Source organism: Theropithecus gelada, chromosome 11 (genome assembly GCF_003255815.1).
Source record: "Theropithecus gelada isolate Dixy chromosome 11, Tgel_1.0, whole genome shotgun sequence".
In the NCBI taxonomy this organism is placed as follows: domain Eukaryota; kingdom Metazoa; phylum Chordata; class Mammalia; order Primates; family Cercopithecidae; genus Theropithecus; species Theropithecus gelada.
Genome location: NC_037679.1, coordinates 103,127,292 through 103,143,822, shown reverse-complemented (window position 1 = coordinate 103,143,822; position 16,531 = coordinate 103,127,292). Strand labels below are relative to the sequence as shown.

Genomic DNA, 16,531 nt, shown 5'->3' with positions numbered 1-16,531 from the left:
TGACAGAGAGAGAGAGTGGGTGTGTGTGGGTGTGACAGAGAGAGAGTGGGTGTGTGTGGGTGTGAGAGAGAGAGAGTGTGTGTGTGTGTTTGTGCCTGTGTGAGTGTGTGTTCTGCAGGGTAGATGTGCTGCTATCTGTTTTATGCCTTCAGGCCCACCGCTGACTGTGGCCCTGCATGACCAGGGATGTGTTTGTGTGTAATTATGTCACCCTCTAGCGGTGACTTCCTTAGTAGCCCCTTATCCTTGAAAAGGCCACTCTGGTGTCGGTGACCTCTCTTCCCAATGACAGCCCGGGAGTAGAACTTCAGGGAGATTTTGGCATGGAGGGGCAGTGCCAGGAAAAGCGGGGTGTGGCCGGGCATGAAGAGAGTGACAGGACCTGGGAAGAGGGAAAAGGACAACTAGGACTAATGATTAGTGTATCCCTGCAGAGCAGAAGGGGAAGCAGGCGAGGCAGAGCATCTGGAGCAGGAGAGGAGAAGGCGCTCTCAAGGGAGGCTCTCGCATGTCAATTTTTGTCAAGTGCCATTTTATGTCTGTGGGGTGGGATGATTACCGCAGCTAGAGCTCTTTCCAGAATGTCAGTTCTGAGGGCCGAAGTGGGCATGGAGAAGCAATATTTTAAAGCAGTTTCAATTCTGTTTTCCAAGGGAAGTAGGCACAGGCTTAGAGACCGCCTACAGCTGACTAAATTCCAAACTGTCACCACTGTGGAGTGGACTGCGGACTTGGCTGCTTCTGCCTAGCCTGGGGCTATGTTCTCTCTGCCAGTAAAGGTCATTTTTATCAGGATCCACATAGGCTTTCGCATGTTGATAAATATTTCAAAAGACAAGAAGGGATCAAGATCAGTGTTGCTCAGAGCGGATTTGGAACTCCGAGTTAGGCGGGACCCTGCCAGGCGCCTAAGGCATGACTGAGCCAGAGTGCGAAGGGTACTCCCTGTTTGAAAAGGTGCTGGCGCCAGGCCAGGCTTTGCTGGAAAGTCCTCTCTGGATGAGCCAGAACATTTGCATTTCTTACATAATGTCAGACCCAGAGGAGCTTTAGGGATCGGCCCTGCGGCAGAGCTCACAGCCAGGTCCCCTTTTCCGCCAAGAGGATAGGGTTAAAGGTTAAAAAAAACCAGCCAGAATCTCAAGGGGCAGAAAAGCAAAGGCTCAGCCGTGCCAGCATTAACTCTTCACACCCCAGAAAAGAGCGTTTGGAGATAAAACCACACCTTTATGTCACGTGATGCCACTGCCTTCCTGAATCCAGTCATTCCTAAAGAGGTCAGTAATGCCAAGCACTGGCCTTCCCCCTTGTGTGCAGGAAATTAAAGAGGCATGAAAACCCGGTCCACATTTTCTCTAAAGTTGGAACAGCCTGCCTGGGGCTTCAGACTGAGCTTCAATCTCAAGCTTCAGTGAGATTCTTTGTTTATTTTTTATTTTTAAACATACTATTTGGCCAGGCACGGTGGGTCATGCCTGTAATCCCAACACTTTGGGAGGCTGAGACAGGCAGATCACTTGAGGTCAGGAGTTTGAGACCAGCCTGGCCAACATGGTGAAACCCCATCACTACTAAAACTATAAAAATTAGCCAGTGTGATGGTGTACGCCTGTAATCCCGCCTGCTCAGGAGGCTGAAGCAGGAGAATCGCATGAACCTGGGAGACGAAGGTTGCAGTCAGCTCAGATCGAGCCACTGCACTCCAGCCTGGGCAACAGAGCAAGACTCCGTCTCAAAATAAATTAGCCAACTAACTAACTAACTAACTAACTTTACTATTGAAGACCAAAGAGTTCAAGTAAGTAACATAAGAAATCAGTGGCTACCATTGTAACCATCAAGAATTCCTTAATGGGCCAGGCGCAGTGGCTCATGCCTATAATCCCAACACTTTGGGAGGCTGAGGCGGGTGGATCACGAGGTCAGGAGTTCGGGAACAGCCTGGCCAACATGGTGAAACCCCATCTCTACTACAAAAATTAACGGGGTGTGGTGGAGCACACCTGTAATCCTAGCTACTCAGGAGGCTGAGGCAGAATTGCTTGAACTGGGGAGGTGGAGGTTGCAGTGAGCTGAGATCACAAAACTGCACTCCAGCCTGGGTGACAGAGCAAGACTCTGTCTCAGAAAAAAAAAAAAAGGATTCCTTAATTTAACTGGTTCAGGGAACCAAAATGAGAGTTGTCACATACTAGTAAATCTTAGTAACCAGATGTCACTCAAAGCAGGGTGTAGATATTTAACAAAAGCACTGTGTAGACATTTAATGACAATAGTTGCTTTTTGTTTGTTTGTTTACAAATGAAAATAAGGCATAGAATGAGAAGTCACTTTCTCAGGTCACGGGAACAATTGAGGTTGAGTTCACCTCTCCTCCACCTGCCGAGCATCTTGGAGTCTCCCCACCCAGGCGCACACTCAGGATCGCAGTCGTCTGTTATTGTTGCCTTTATTTATTTATTTTGAGACAGAGTCTCGCTCTTGTCACCCAGGCTGGCGTGTAGTGATGCGATCTCGGCTCACTGCAACCTCCACCTCTCGGGTTCAAGGGATTCTCCTGCCTCAGCCTCCTGAATAGCTGGGACTACAGGCATGCCACCACGCTCAGCTAAATTTTTTTGTATTTTTAGTAGAGATGGGGTTTCACCATGTTGGCCAGGCTGGTCTTGAACTCCTGACTTCAGGTGATCCACCAGTCTTGGCCTCCCAAAGTGCTGAGATTACAGGTACGAGCCACTGCACCTGGCCTATTGTTGCCTTTTTACTTGATATTTCAATAAATTTGTGAACAATTGGAATGGTAAGAAATTCGCTACAGTACATAAAGGTTTGATCACTTATTTATTTATTTATTTATTTATTTATTTATTTTGAGATGGAGTCTCACTCTGTCGCCAGGCTGGAGTGCAGTGGCACGATCTCGGCTCACTGCAAGCTCCACCTCCTGGGTTCACGCCATTCTCCTGCCTCAGCCTCCCGAGTAGCTGGGACTACAGGTGCCCACCACCATGCCCAGCTAGTTCTTTATATTTTTAGTAGAGACGGGGTTTCACCGTATTAGCCAGGATAGGCTCGATCTCCTGACCTCATGATCTGCTGGGATTACAGGCGTGAGCCACCACCCCCAGCGATCACTTAGACTGCTATGTGATTAGGATTGCTCATTTATATTCCTGCAATAAGAGAGGAAAAGGAGAAATTTCAAATGGAGTGATTGTGTATGTCCGCAGGCATGTCAATAGCTGCTAAAGTGCTATGGGAAAATGGAAAACACAATCTTTGGGATCCCTCTTTCAGCCACTTTCCTGCTTTTATATCTATAAACTTTAAAAAGTAGGGCATACTTTAAATAATAGTATACTAAGAAATTGTCACCACTGGCAGAGCTAAAATGGAGTCAGCTTGCCTTGTGATTTAATCAGAAACGTGTCTTAGTCTGTAAAGCTTCACTACAGGAAATGCCCAGGAGCTGCTAATAAAGTTTAATACACATTTGCTCCTTAATACTATGTCAGCATCCTGACCATCACAACTTTCATTGTAAACATATTGCTTATTAAAAACACCCTGTAGGCCGGGCGCGGTGGCTCAAGCCTGTAATCCCAGCACTTTGGGAGGCCGAGACGGGCGGATCACGAGGTCAGGAGATCGAGACCATCCTGGCTAACACGGTGAAACCCCGTCTCTACTAAAAAATACAAAAAACTAGCCGGGCGAGGTGGCGGGCGCCTGTAGTCCCGGCTACTCGGGAGGCTGAGGCAGGAGAATGGCATAAACCCGGGAGGCGGAGCTTGCAGTGAGCTGAGATCCGGCCACTGTACTCCAGCCTGGGCGACAGAGCGAGACTCCGTCTCAAAAAAAAAAAAAAAAAAAAAAAAAAAAAAAACACCCTGTAAAATGTCACAAACTGATAGAAAGTTGGGGCTACTACATAAATTAATACGCTAACTAGTATTTTTCAGTGTTATATAGTATAAGATAGTAAGTGCTTAAATAGGAGCATTTTGAAATTCTCGGCCAGCATAATCCCATGGTTAACACTGAGTTATCCATGGCCCTGGGAGAGAGCAGGTGGTTCACTTCCAACTATGGGTTGTGTTCCAGACTAAGGGTTTTTGTTTGTTTTTTCTTTTAAAGAAAATCAAGTTTATTTTTGAAACTATTTTAATTCTAAGACAAAGCTAGAAGGCCGGGCGTGGTGGCTCACTCCTGTAATCCCAGCACTTTGGGAGGCCGAGGCAGGCGGATCACAAGGTCAGGAGATCGAGACCATCCTGGCTAACACCGTCAAACCCTGTCTCTACTAAAAATACACACACACACACACACACACACACACACATTAGCCTGACGCCGTAGCGGCGCCTGTAGTCCCAGCTACTCGGGAGGCTGAGGCAGGAGAATGGCGTGAACCCGGGAGGCGGAGCTTGCAGTGAGCTGAGATCGCACCACCGCACTCCTGGGCCGGAAAAAAAAAAGCTAGAAAAAGAAGAATGGAAGATATGGGGAAAAAAAAAAAAATTGTCAACTGTCACTGTCCTACTGTGGGAAAGAAATGTCTTGCAAACGGAAAAAAAAAGTTGGAGAGAACGAGAAGTTTGTGGCGTTATGTAAGAGGAAGCGCCCAGATTACATATAAAAGTCAACTGTTTCACGCCTTGTTCCTAAATATTAGGGATGCAAAATACGTGGTGGCAGTAAGTCGGAGCCTGTTTCCCTAAATATTTCTTTCTTTTTTTTTTTTTTTTTTTGAGACAGAGTCTGGCTCTGTCGCTCAGGCTGGAGCGTAGTGGCCGGATCTCAGCTCACTGCAAGCTCCGCCTCCCGGGTTCCCGCCATTCTCCTGCCTCAGCCTCCCGAGTAGCTGGGACTACAGGCGCCGCCACCGCGCCCGGCTAGTTTTTCTGTTTTTTTTTTAGTAGAGACGGGGTTTCACCGGGTTAGCCAGGATGGTCTTGATCTCCTGACCTTGTGATCCGCCCGTCTCGGCCTCCCAAAGTGCTGGGATTACAGGCTTGAGCCACCGCGCCCAGCCAACAAGTAGAAAATTCTATCCTGAATGAGTGTGTGAGTGCCTGCTAGAATATTTCCTAGTATTTCCTAGATCCTTGTTGGTTGACTTCCCACCCACAAACCCCCAGAAGGAGTAAACTGTCTCTAAATATCAGAATAAATAACAACAGTGAAACAACTTTTATATTTTCTTTTTTTCTCTTTTTTTTTTTTGAGACTGTCTCTGTTGCTCAGGCTGGAGTGCAGTGGTATAATCATGGTTCACTGCAGCCTTGAACTCCTGGTCTCAAGCTATTCTCCTGCCTCAGCCTACCAAGCAGCTGGGACTACAGGCATGTACCACCACACCCAGCGAATTTTTAAATTTTTTGTACAGACAGGGTCTCCCTATATTGCCCAGGCTGGTCTCTAACTCCTGGTCTCAAGTGATCCTCCTGCCTCAGCCTCCCAAAATGCTGGGATTTCTGGCGTGGGCCACAGTGCCCAGCTGAAACAACTTTTAAAAGGTATATTAGAGATCCAACTAGATTCTACTCTTGCATTTATCTGCAGCATATCAATTTGGTTTGCCCATGGTTAGGTGGTTCTTGGTGTGGGTCTTAGTTTCATGGGTCTACACATATGTGAAAACTCATCAAGCTGTATATTTAAGACTTGTGGGTTTTAGTCTGTGTGTTTTGTTTCAATTTTAAAACGTTTTTATTTATTTATTTTTTAAGTCAGAAGGGGTTTAATGGGTCAAGAAAAGTTTAATTCTGTGCATACAAATTATCTCCAGGTGTGTTTGTTCAAACAGGGTAACCAAATAGGGACAGATCCTACAGTGGCTGCTGCCCAGAGTTTTACACAGATGAGAACATGACCGTACCCCTGAACCCTCCACCCTTCTCTTGCCTGTGATTACCACTCCTTCCCTGGCCTTTTCTGGCCTGGCCGCTTTCGCTGCTGAACTGGGGCAACGATTTTGTTTCTCTTCATTACCCTTCACCTCGCCAGGCCTCTGTTCATCCCATCCCTCAGCCCCTGGTACCACGTATGCAGTTAGCACTCAATAAATATTGACTCTAATTTTGATTGTTTGTCTCTGGTTAATAGGTGTTGGGGACTGGGTGCGGTGGCTCATGCCTGTAATCTCAAAACTTTGGGAGGCCAAGGTACGAAGATCACTTGAGCCCAGGAGTTCAAAACCAGCCTGGGCAATACAGTGAGACCTAGTCTCTATTTTTTTTTTCCAAAATAATTTTAAAAAAATATGTGTTGGGCTGGGCAGTGAGTATGGGAAAGAAGGGGGAAAGGGAGCTTATTTCTCATGTACAGATGGGGAGAAGTCTGGGGCTGCGTAGGAGCTGGGGTGAAGAACACAAGGCATTCTGGTTTTGCCTCTGTCTTTGACAATGTTTTCTTAATGTTGGAAAAATGCAATAGTTTTATCACTTGCCACATACCTTCCCATGCTGTTCCCCACTGAACCAAATCAGGTCATATTGTACTTGCTATGTTATACTGCACTGTTTTCCATTGACTTTTTGGTTATTGATATTGGCTTTTAGTGTTGGATGTGTGGTTTGTTTTCACACAAACATGAATACGTTGTACCACTGAGATTTTCCCAGGGGTTCAGTCATTTTGAGTTGGAGATAGTCACTGGGATGCACTTTTACATTCCTGTTCTCACTTTCATCTGTGGGTGCCGCCCAGAGCATAGGCTTCCTATGGAACAGTGAATGTGCTTACGTATGAGTAGAAGAAGCGAGGCTTTTCTTATGCAGCCTGGGAGACAAGGAAACCGCGGTGATGCCGTGTGCCAGTAGCATGCATTTATTTGTGGTATCTTGGAGCCTCAGATCCAGTAACGTCCACAAGGATGAGGCCCTTTTGCAGGAGACGGAGAACACACCTCCCTTATTCCTGCTCCAGTAGTTGAGATCTGCCGGAGACCATTACTCATGTTTCCTGGACTTGAACTTTAGGACACTGGCCACTGGGCATTTTTTGCAGAGGGTCCTCATTAGAATTTCTCTTTCTGTCCGTTTTTTAACCTTATTTTTAAAGCTACATTTCTAAATGCTTTTGAAACCAACAGTGTTGTTTGATTGTGCTGATAGAACCCAGATGGGAGGGGGGAGTTTTGGGGTTTTTTTTTTTTCTTTCATCATTTGAATCATTGCACAAGCACTGTATCACCTAGAAACAGAGGGTGATTTCAGGACAGTGCTGTGGTCACAAAGCATGGTTAAGTTCGGAAAAGCAGCAGGGAGGAAAAAAAGTGCCTTCTGATTCGACACTTCCGTTCTGTGTGATTTAAGCGCATATCTAGTTACAAGGTTTCTTTGGCAAAAGCAATTTTTTGCACTGGAGTTAGCCAGGCAAAGCCAGCGTTCCCCTGGCCAGGAGAGTTTGAGGACCCATCTGCCTCACACATCATTAGCAGCATTGTTTGTTTAGAGCCCTTCTGTAGAATCTTTATTCACGGAGAAGTAGAAGAAAACTCAAACAGCCCAGCTGGATTTCCAGGTCCTGGGTGGAATTTGTAACCCCTTTGACTTCTCAACTGAGAAAATTGGATGCGGCTGTCACAGAGAGAGAATAAATATGGAACCCCACAATGCTATGCTTGCAGCCACTTTTATTCCATTGAATTTCACACATAATGAAAGGCAGGCATACTCTGAGAGGCACAGAGCTGAACCAGTGCTGGGAGTCCTGCAATTCCAAGTAGGTTGAGCTGGTGACAATTCTGGGCGAGATACTTTAGTCCCCTTTCGTTGGCCGCTGGCTAAAACACGCAGGCAGTAATATCTCCTCCTGTTATCCTACTGCAAGCGTTCTACTTTTAAAGCTAAAAAAACTATGAAAAAGGGAATATAATTGGTTAGTAAACACCTAAATAATGTATGCCCTCACGAGTAATCAAAGAAAGGCAGTTTAAAATTTGATAGCATTTTTTCCCTATTGTGAGAAAGAATTTTTTTAATGATAATATCCAAACATCTTAATTCGCTTTTGTCATTTAATACTAAAACCCAGTTTAGTGTTTTATTGGGCTTTACTTTCATGAAAGGTTGGGAATTCTAAAAATAACTTATTTTGAAAGAGTAATGAAGGGCCCAATAAACTTAATGGTCCAATTTAAGCGATTGATTGACTGGTCAATAGATGCTAGAGAAGTTAGGACTGGAAAAGACGGTAGGGCTTATGTGGCTCTGCCCCGTCATTTTCTAACTGAGAAGGCTGGAACCTAGAGACGTTGTGTGACTTGTCTGGGGTCACACGGTTGTACGGAGGCTGGAATTGCATTAGTAAAACACGAGTTCTTATTTAGATCTTGTTCTCAGCAAATAGCTTCACATAGGATTAAACTTTTTGTTTTCAATACCTCAAGGATGTTGTGCTTCCCTATCTTTCCAGACAGACAAGATGTCCAAGACCTCAAATCAGGCACTATTCCCTCATTCACTCTTTCTCCTTAGATGAGCGAGTGGCTGGATACCTCTACATCTTTAGAAAAAAAATTTTTTGAGATACAGTCTTACTCTGCCATCGAGGCTGGAGTGCAGCAGCATGATCATGGCTCACTGCAACCTCCAACTCCTGGGCCAAGCGATCCTCCCACCTCAGCCTCCTGAGTAGCTGGGACTGCAGGTGTGCATCACCATGCCTGCCTAATGTTTTTATTTTTGTAGAGATAGGGGTCTCACTATGTTCCCCAGGCTGGTCTGGAACCTCTGGGCTCAAGTGATCCTCCCACCTCGTCCTCCCAAACTGCTGGGGTTGCAGGCGTGAGCCACCACATCCAGCCTAGATCTGTTTAATGGGGATAATAATCCTTGCACAATTGATGCCTGTTTGATAATCTTAGAAACCCCTTGAGCAACTACAAATAAAAATAAGGTGTGTACAGTCTAAAAGGGGGATAAAAAGTATATAGGTAAGTCTCGCCGGGCACGGTGACTCACTCCTGTAATCCCAGCACTTTGGGAGGCCGAGGTGGGTGGATCACAAGGTCAGGGGTTCGAGACCAACCTAACCAACATGGTGAAACCCCGTCTCGACTAAAAATACAAAAATTAGCTGGGCGTGGTGGCAGGCACCTGTAATCCCAGCTACTCAGGAGGCTGAGGCAGGAGAATTGCTTGAACCCAGGAGGCGGAGGTTGCAGTGAGCCGAGATCGTGCCACTGCACTCTAGCCTGGGCGACAGAGTGAGACTCCGTATTTAAAAAAAAAAAAAAAAAGTATATAGATAAGTCTAATACAAAACAGAATAAATGTTGTAAGAGGTTGTACTCGGTAAGGTCTTGCTGTTCCTTTAACAAACAAATCTCCCAAATGTAAATTGGCTCTAAAATCATAGAAATTTATTTCTAGCCCCTGTAAAAGCCAAAATAGATGTTCATTATTAACAGGCAGGTCTCTCCTGGGTAATTTTGGGGTCTGGACTTCTTCTGATTTATCACTCTATCTTTGGCCTGGTTTTGAAGGCCACTATGCTTGTGTGCATCAAGCTGAAAGAAGAAAAGTGGGTTTGGAGGTCTCCTGGTTGGAGATTTTTAGAGGCCAGCCCTGGGAGCTGCAGACATCACTTCTTCTAGCATACCTTTAGATAGCACCCAGCCATGTGACCACCTCTTGGTGCAATGGATGCTGGGTAATATAGTCCAGCAACATGCAATTTTAGTGACCATCAAGTGATCTCTGCTACAATGGGCTTTGAGGGTCCAAAGGAGGAGGATGTCATATGAGAGTGAAGTAACTTCTTGGACAAATCCACACATGCCTAGGAAAGCATAAATAATAATTATTTCTACTGTTAATGGTCATTGTGTCTTAATTTTAATTAGAGAGTTCTGCAGACTCCTCCTAGTTGGTGGGATATGTATCTCAAGTTGTTTGTATTTTCAGGAGCGGTGACTATTTCTGATCCATGGCCTGTGCTGACAAGATAGCCCGGATCCCAGGGAGATCACACCTGCTCCAGCGGTCTCATGCAGCTGGTGAGGTGACCACAGAAACAGTGGGCCCTCCCCAAAGCCACATGCAGATAGACTATAATCAGGACTCTTCATCTCCATTCAGCAGTGACCAGAGGCCAGCGGCCCAAGGCCTGTGCTGGTAGTTGGTTCCAGCTGCTGACATTTGTCATCCCATGGCTGCATAAGGCACAGACCACACCTCCTCATCTCCTTTCCACTCAGGCTGACAGTGCTCTCCTTCTGCCCCTTGTAGTGTTTCTACTGAATCAGACCTCCCAGCTGGGCTCCCACCCTCCAGACGCTTACCCTCCACACTCCATCCATCATTGTTGGAGCAAACAATTACCAGAGCTTTTCTAAATCCACATCTGATGATGCCTGTCCCCTGTTCAGATGCCTCAGATGTCTTCTGCAGATGACAGGAGACACCCAAACTCCTTATAAGTGGGCCCCAGTAGGAAGGTTCTGCTTCACCAAGATTTAATCCCTTTTGTTTGTCTTTAGATTTTGACTTTGGTTCTCTCTCTCTCTGGCTCTTTCTCTGCCCCTTCCCTTTTCTGTTTTCTGAAGTTGAATTTTGGACTTGAAACTGTGTTTTTCAGGCCTCTGTGCCTTTGCTCAGTGGGCGGGTCTCATTCTCCTATCTCGAGCTGTGAGAATCCTGCCTGTCCTCTTAGGGACAGGTTCAAATACCATCACCCCCAGGGAGCATCCGCACCATTGGAACGACATAGTCTCAGGTGTTTGGATAGTAATTGATAACCTCCATTATAACATATTGCCCTGCTAAATATTGTAATCACATACGTTTGCCTCACCTCTACAAGCTTCCTGTTACCCAACTTTGAGTAAGACCTAATAGATGCTCAATAATATTAGTTGATTTGAATTAACAGTCACAGAAAGAATTCCATTTAACTTACTTTTTGGCATTTTCACTGGGTCTGAACTTTTTTGTTTACTCTGAGTAGCAGATTTAAAACAGCTAACGGTTTAGTTCTGATCATGGAAAATTGCTCTCTGGGTCCTTACAGGACGGCTGCTTTTCCTAAAGATTGTCTGTAATGACGAGAAGTATAGGTTTTCACTGGAATAGAAAGTGGTTGCCTCCGCGGCTGGTAGGTGGGGTCTTGCTCCTGGGCGGTAGGTTACAGTTTGCTACCCTTCCCTTGAGTGTCAGGGTACTTTGCAAGTAACTCTGTTAAAGCTCCTACGGTACCACATTTACACAATAGATTTCAAATGGAAGTTTTGGTTTTGTACAAGTGATGTTTTGTTTTCTTGCCTGGCTTCCACTCTAGACCAGCACTATGAAAGAGTCCATGAACTCTCTGTGATCGTGGAAACGTTCTATAATCTGTGCTGTCCAAAACAATAGCCACTAGCCACTTGTGGCTACTGAGCCCTTGAAATGTGGCTTCTGCAATGGAGGAACTGAACATTTAATTTAAATTCATTTTTAATTTAAATAGCCACATGTGGCCAGTGGCTACCATCTTGGGCAGTGATATTGAGTTCCTAGGAGAGCAGCATTTTATTAATTTATTGGAATATCCCCTACAGTACTGCGTATTCAGTAAACCTACAATAAGCGTTTGTTAAATGATGAACGGTTAACATTTATTGAGTGCCTGCTGAATGCCAGGTGCTTCCCAGAGGCTGTCCTTGTGTTACCTTCATTTTCTGCAGAGCCCCGTGTTGGGGCAGCATAGACAGCAAGGCTTGACCCCGGTCATTGCAGCCTTCACCAAGAAAACAGGCAGCCGAGGGAGCAATTTAGCAAGAGTGTCAGGAGTTCCGTGAAACGAAGCCTGACAGAGCCATAAAAGAAACTAAAGAATATTGGTGGTGAACCAAAAGCCTCTGTAACCTGCCCAGGCCTGAATTTGGTGATCATGCTTTTGCCTGAGGCAGCCACAGAAGTTATTTAATTCTCAAAACCAGGGCCTGTGAGACCCACAAACCTGGTCTGGGGTTTGCCAGCAGGGACTCTAGTTTTGGCAAATGGAATGTGGGCTGCTTAGCATTGGAGAGGGAGACGGAAGAGGTGACCACTTTGGCTTTGAATGTTCTCATCAGTGAGGAACTGGTGCTGTGCCTGAGTGGGCATGAACTTGTTTTGCCTGTGGTTTTCTTTAGAAAGCTGCTTGGCTCCTCTTCTCTCAGAGGGTTTGGAAGGTCTTCCCCGCACCATCGAAGGAACAGCTTGAGACACAGGGGCGTCAGCTGGGGACAGCATTAGAGGGACCCACATTACTTAGAGCTACTGATTTCCCCCCAAATAAAAACCCAGGTGACATTTCTGCATGAGCAGTGAGTGACGAGGAGAATTTGCTTGCAGCCTCTCCGCTGCGCTCTGCCTTCAGAGTCCCTCTAGCCGCGGCCCCTGTGTTGCCGTTTGTCCCTGGGTACCTGACTGATGAAAACAGGCTCTGGGGTTCGTCATTGAAGGGGCTGTGGACCCAGGGGTGCTGTACTTCAGCCGTTCCATTCACTGCAACATTCATCTCCTGCCTGTTTACAAAAAATGAAATAATTATCCTATTCTTCCAAACGGAAATTACTAATTTTTGAAGCAGAAGGTTGACAGCTTCAGTAAGATTTCAAGAGAGCGAGAAGACTGGAATCAGGTGAGGCCAAAACTTCTTATCTAAACTTAGTTTCTGGGGTGGAATTACAGAATTGTTTAGAAAAAGAGTCAATATAACTACTTTCAGAAAATACCACCTGTGGAAATCCAGATTTCTAAATAGTGATTATGCATTTAGTACAATGATTATCATATATGTAATATGTATTTTTAAAATGTATATTGAGGTCCCTTTAAAGAACAGATGATAGGCTGGCTCATGCCTATAATCCTAGCAGTTTGGGAAGCTGAGGCAGGTAGATTTCTTGAGCCCAGGAGTTCAAGACCAGTCTGGGCAACATGGTGAAACTCTACAAAAAAATACAAAAATTAGCCGAGCATTGTGGCACGTGCCTGTAGTCTCACCTTCTCAGGATGCTGAGGTAGGAGGATCACCTGACCCCAGAGGGGTCACAGCTGCACTGAGCCATGATCACACCACTGCAGTCCAGCCTGGTGACAGAGTGAGACCCTGTCTCAAAAAAAAAAAAAAAAAAAAAAGAGGCCAGGCACGGTGGCTCACGCCTGTAATCCCACCACTTTGGGAAGCCGAGGCAGGCGGATCACAAGGTCAGGAGATCGAGACCATCCTGGCGAACACGGTGAAACCCTGTCTCTACTAAAAATACAAAAATTAGCTGGGCGTGGTGCCGGGTGCCTGTAGTCCCAGCTACTTGGGAGGCTGAGGCGGGAGAATGGCGTGAACCCGGGAGGCGGAGCTTGCAGTGAGCCGAGATTGTGCCACTGCACTCCAGCCTGGGCGACAGAGCGAGACTCGGTTTAAAAAAAAAAAAAAGAGAGAAAAAGAAAAAACCACATGACAAATTTGAAAGTCTTTTGGGGCCGGGTGCGGTGGCTCAAGCCTGTAATCCCAGCACTTTGGGAGGCCGAGACGGGCGGATCACGAGGTCAGATGATCGAGACCATCCTGGCTAACACGGTGAAACCCCGTCTCTACTAAACATACAAAAAACTAGCCGGGCATGGTGGCGGCGCCTGTAGTCCCAGCTACTCGGGAGGCTGAGGCAGGAGAATGGCGTGAACCCGGGAGGTGGAGCTTGCAGTGAGCTGAGATCCGGCCACTGCACTCCAGCCCGGGCCACACAGCGAGACTCCATCTCAAAAAAAAAAAAAAAAAGTCTTTTGGAACATGACTTGTGAATGCTGCAAACATTCCAAAATGAATGAGTGAAGTAGCCAGGAGAAATACAACAGAGAGCAGTGGGGATTTGGGAAAGTTAGAGAGCCTGTGTGCCTCCCACCAAGACATTCATATTCCAAAGATTTTTAAACATTGTGTTAGTCAAGGACACTTGGGCTGGGCACCGTGGCTCATGCCTGTAATCCCAGCACTTTGGGGAGCCTAGGTGGGAGGATGGCTTGAGGCCAGGAGTTCAAGACCAGCCTGGACAATATAGGGAGACCCCATCTCTACAAAATAATTTAAAAACTTAGGCCGGGCGTGGTGGCTCACGCCTGTATTCCCAACACTTTGGGAGGCTGAGGCGGGTGGATCACGAGGTCCGGAGATGGAGACCATCCTGGCTAACACTGTGAAACCCTGTTTCTACTAAAAATACAAAAAGTTAGCCAGGTGTGGTGGTGGGTGCCTGTAGTCCCAGCTACTGGGAGGCTGAGGCAGGAGAATGGCATGAACCCGGGGGGTGGAGCTTGCAGTGAGCTGAGATCGGACCACTGCACTCTAGCCTGGGCGACAGAGCGAGACTCCATCTCAAAAAAAAAAAAAAAAACTTAACCAGACACTGTGGCTCACACCTGTAGTCCCAGCTACTCAGGAGGTTGAGGTGGGAGGATCGCTTGAGCCCAGGAGTTCGAGGCTGCAGTGAACTGTGATCGTGCCGCTGTACTCCAGCCTGGGTGACAGTGAGACGATGTCTCCAAAAAAGAAAAGAAAAGACAGCTGTCTGCCAATTGGTGATCCTGGTTTTAAAAGTTGCATGATTTCCCCAGGTCCTTTAAAAATATGCTCCATTTTTCAAACACAGTAGTACATCTACTTGGTAGCACAAGACACATTTTTATTCTAATTAGCGCATGGCATAGAGAGACATTATCCCCCTGCCCTTGGTGGCGATCCAGAAATCCATTTATTTACTTCATTCACTCTATCTAAGCAGACAGGAATTTGCAGAAAACAGTAGCAATTGCACAAATCAATGTTTTTCCCCTATAGTACAATATCCCAAAATTCTAGAGCTGGTGAAAATAGATTACTTGCAAGACGAGAGCGCATCTAAACACCCCTCAATTTTCCAGCCCTTGAAAAGGAAGTGCACAGCCTTGTTCTCTTGAAACAATTCCTAAACCACACTCACCTGTTACCCATACACTTCTGCCTTTTTTCCTAAAGCATCTTTTTTTTTTTTTTTTTTTTTTTTTTTTTTTGAGACGGAGTCTCGCTCTGCCGCCCAGGCTGGAGTGCAGTGGCCGGATCTCAGCTCACTACAAGCTCCGCCTCCCGGGTTCACGCCATTCTCCCGCCTCAGCCTCCGGAGTAGCTGGGACTACAGGCGCCCGCCACCTCGCCCGGCTAGTTTTTTGTATTTTTTAGTAGAGACGGGGTTTCACCGTGTCAGCCAGGATGGTCTCGATCTCCTGACCTCGTGATCCGCCCGTCTCGGCCTCCCAAAGTGCTGGGATTACAGGCTTGAGCCACCGCGCCCGGCCTAAAGCATCTTTTAAAACTATTTTAATTCATCAGTATTCAGGAGAAGGGAAATTCCTCTTTCTTATCATCTGCACAGAATAAGACTTCCAGTGGACTTTTGCTTGATAACTGGGGAGAAAATTGTGCTTTTCCAAGTCAGATGAGTCATCTGGGATCTGCCATTTCTGGGAACTGAACAGGGACCTAGAGTCTTGGGGATTTGCTCTGCCTACTTTGTGGAATTTATTCTCACAGTGCATGAGTTGGTCACTTTCACACTGCTGCAGGCACCAGGGGCTGGAAGCCGGGAAGCTCTATTCTCTGGATCTTCAAGCACTAGATTTTAGTGTGAAGGCCTCAGGATTTATTTCTGCGCCCCTGCCACCCTGCACTGTGATTGGGTCTGTTTTGCCGTATGCTTCCCAAATTATGTACATTATCATTGGGAATGATACACACATTTCTGGGGAAGAGTAATTTAGCATTTTTCTTAAGGGCCAGAATTTTTTTTTTTTTTTTTTTTTTTTTTTGAGACGGAGTCTCGCTCTGTCACCCAGGCTGGAGTGCAGTGGCCGGATCTCAGCTCACTGCAAGCTCCGCCTCCCGGGTTCCCGCCATTCTCCTGCCTCAGCCTCCCGAGTAGCTGGGACTACAGGCGCCCGCCACCTCGCCCGGCTAGTTTTTTGTATTTTTTAGTAGAGACGGAGTTTCACCGGGTTAGCCACGATGGTCTCGATCTCCTGACCTCATGATCCGCCCGTCTCGGCCTCCCAAAGTGCTGGGATTACAGGCTTGAGCCACCGCGCCCGGCCTAAGGGCCAGAATTTAAATCTCGTCACTCCTACTGAGCCCCCAGCCCCTCCCCACCCCAAGACATTTCTTCTGCAAGCCAGAGAAACAATGAGAAAAGACACAGAATATTTGGGCGATGAGGCTTCCCAAAGGACTGCTGGGGTCATGATGGAGCTGGTACAACCCTCTCCCTGCCCAATTTTTTATTTTCATTTCTACCAACTGTAGATTATACACACACACAAGCAGATCACCCAAAGGAATACTATGCCTCAGGGCTAGGAGGATTCATGGAGCAAAGCTTGGAAGGAAGAACTAGAGAGAGACCTAGAGACAGAGACCCTCGGGAGAAATAATTAAGGCTGGCAGGGAAAGGCTGTGTTAATTGAGCTGAGAAGAAAGATGAGCATCCGGGGATTCTTGTAAGAGGCAGTGGAATTTGCAGATAAAGTCATTG

The 16,531-nt window shown here is 46.5% G+C and overlaps 1 protein-coding gene across 3 annotated transcripts in view; it reads left to right on the top strand.

The window, feature by feature from the left end:
* The window catches only part of WNT5B (Wnt family member 5B), a 118,474-nt gene that overhangs the window by 71,179 nt on the left and 30,764 nt on the right, over nucleotides 1-16,531 (top strand). The window contains exon 1 of one of the 3 annotated variants that reach the window (XM_025402915.1): nucleotides 12,131-12,615. The exons of the other annotated variants lie outside the window; for them this stretch is intronic. The gene's annotated coding sequence lies outside the window, so the exon portion shown is untranslated. Of the gene's footprint in view, nucleotides 1-12,130; nucleotides 12,616-16,531 lie in introns of those variants that run through there. 3 annotated transcript variants of the gene reach the window in all.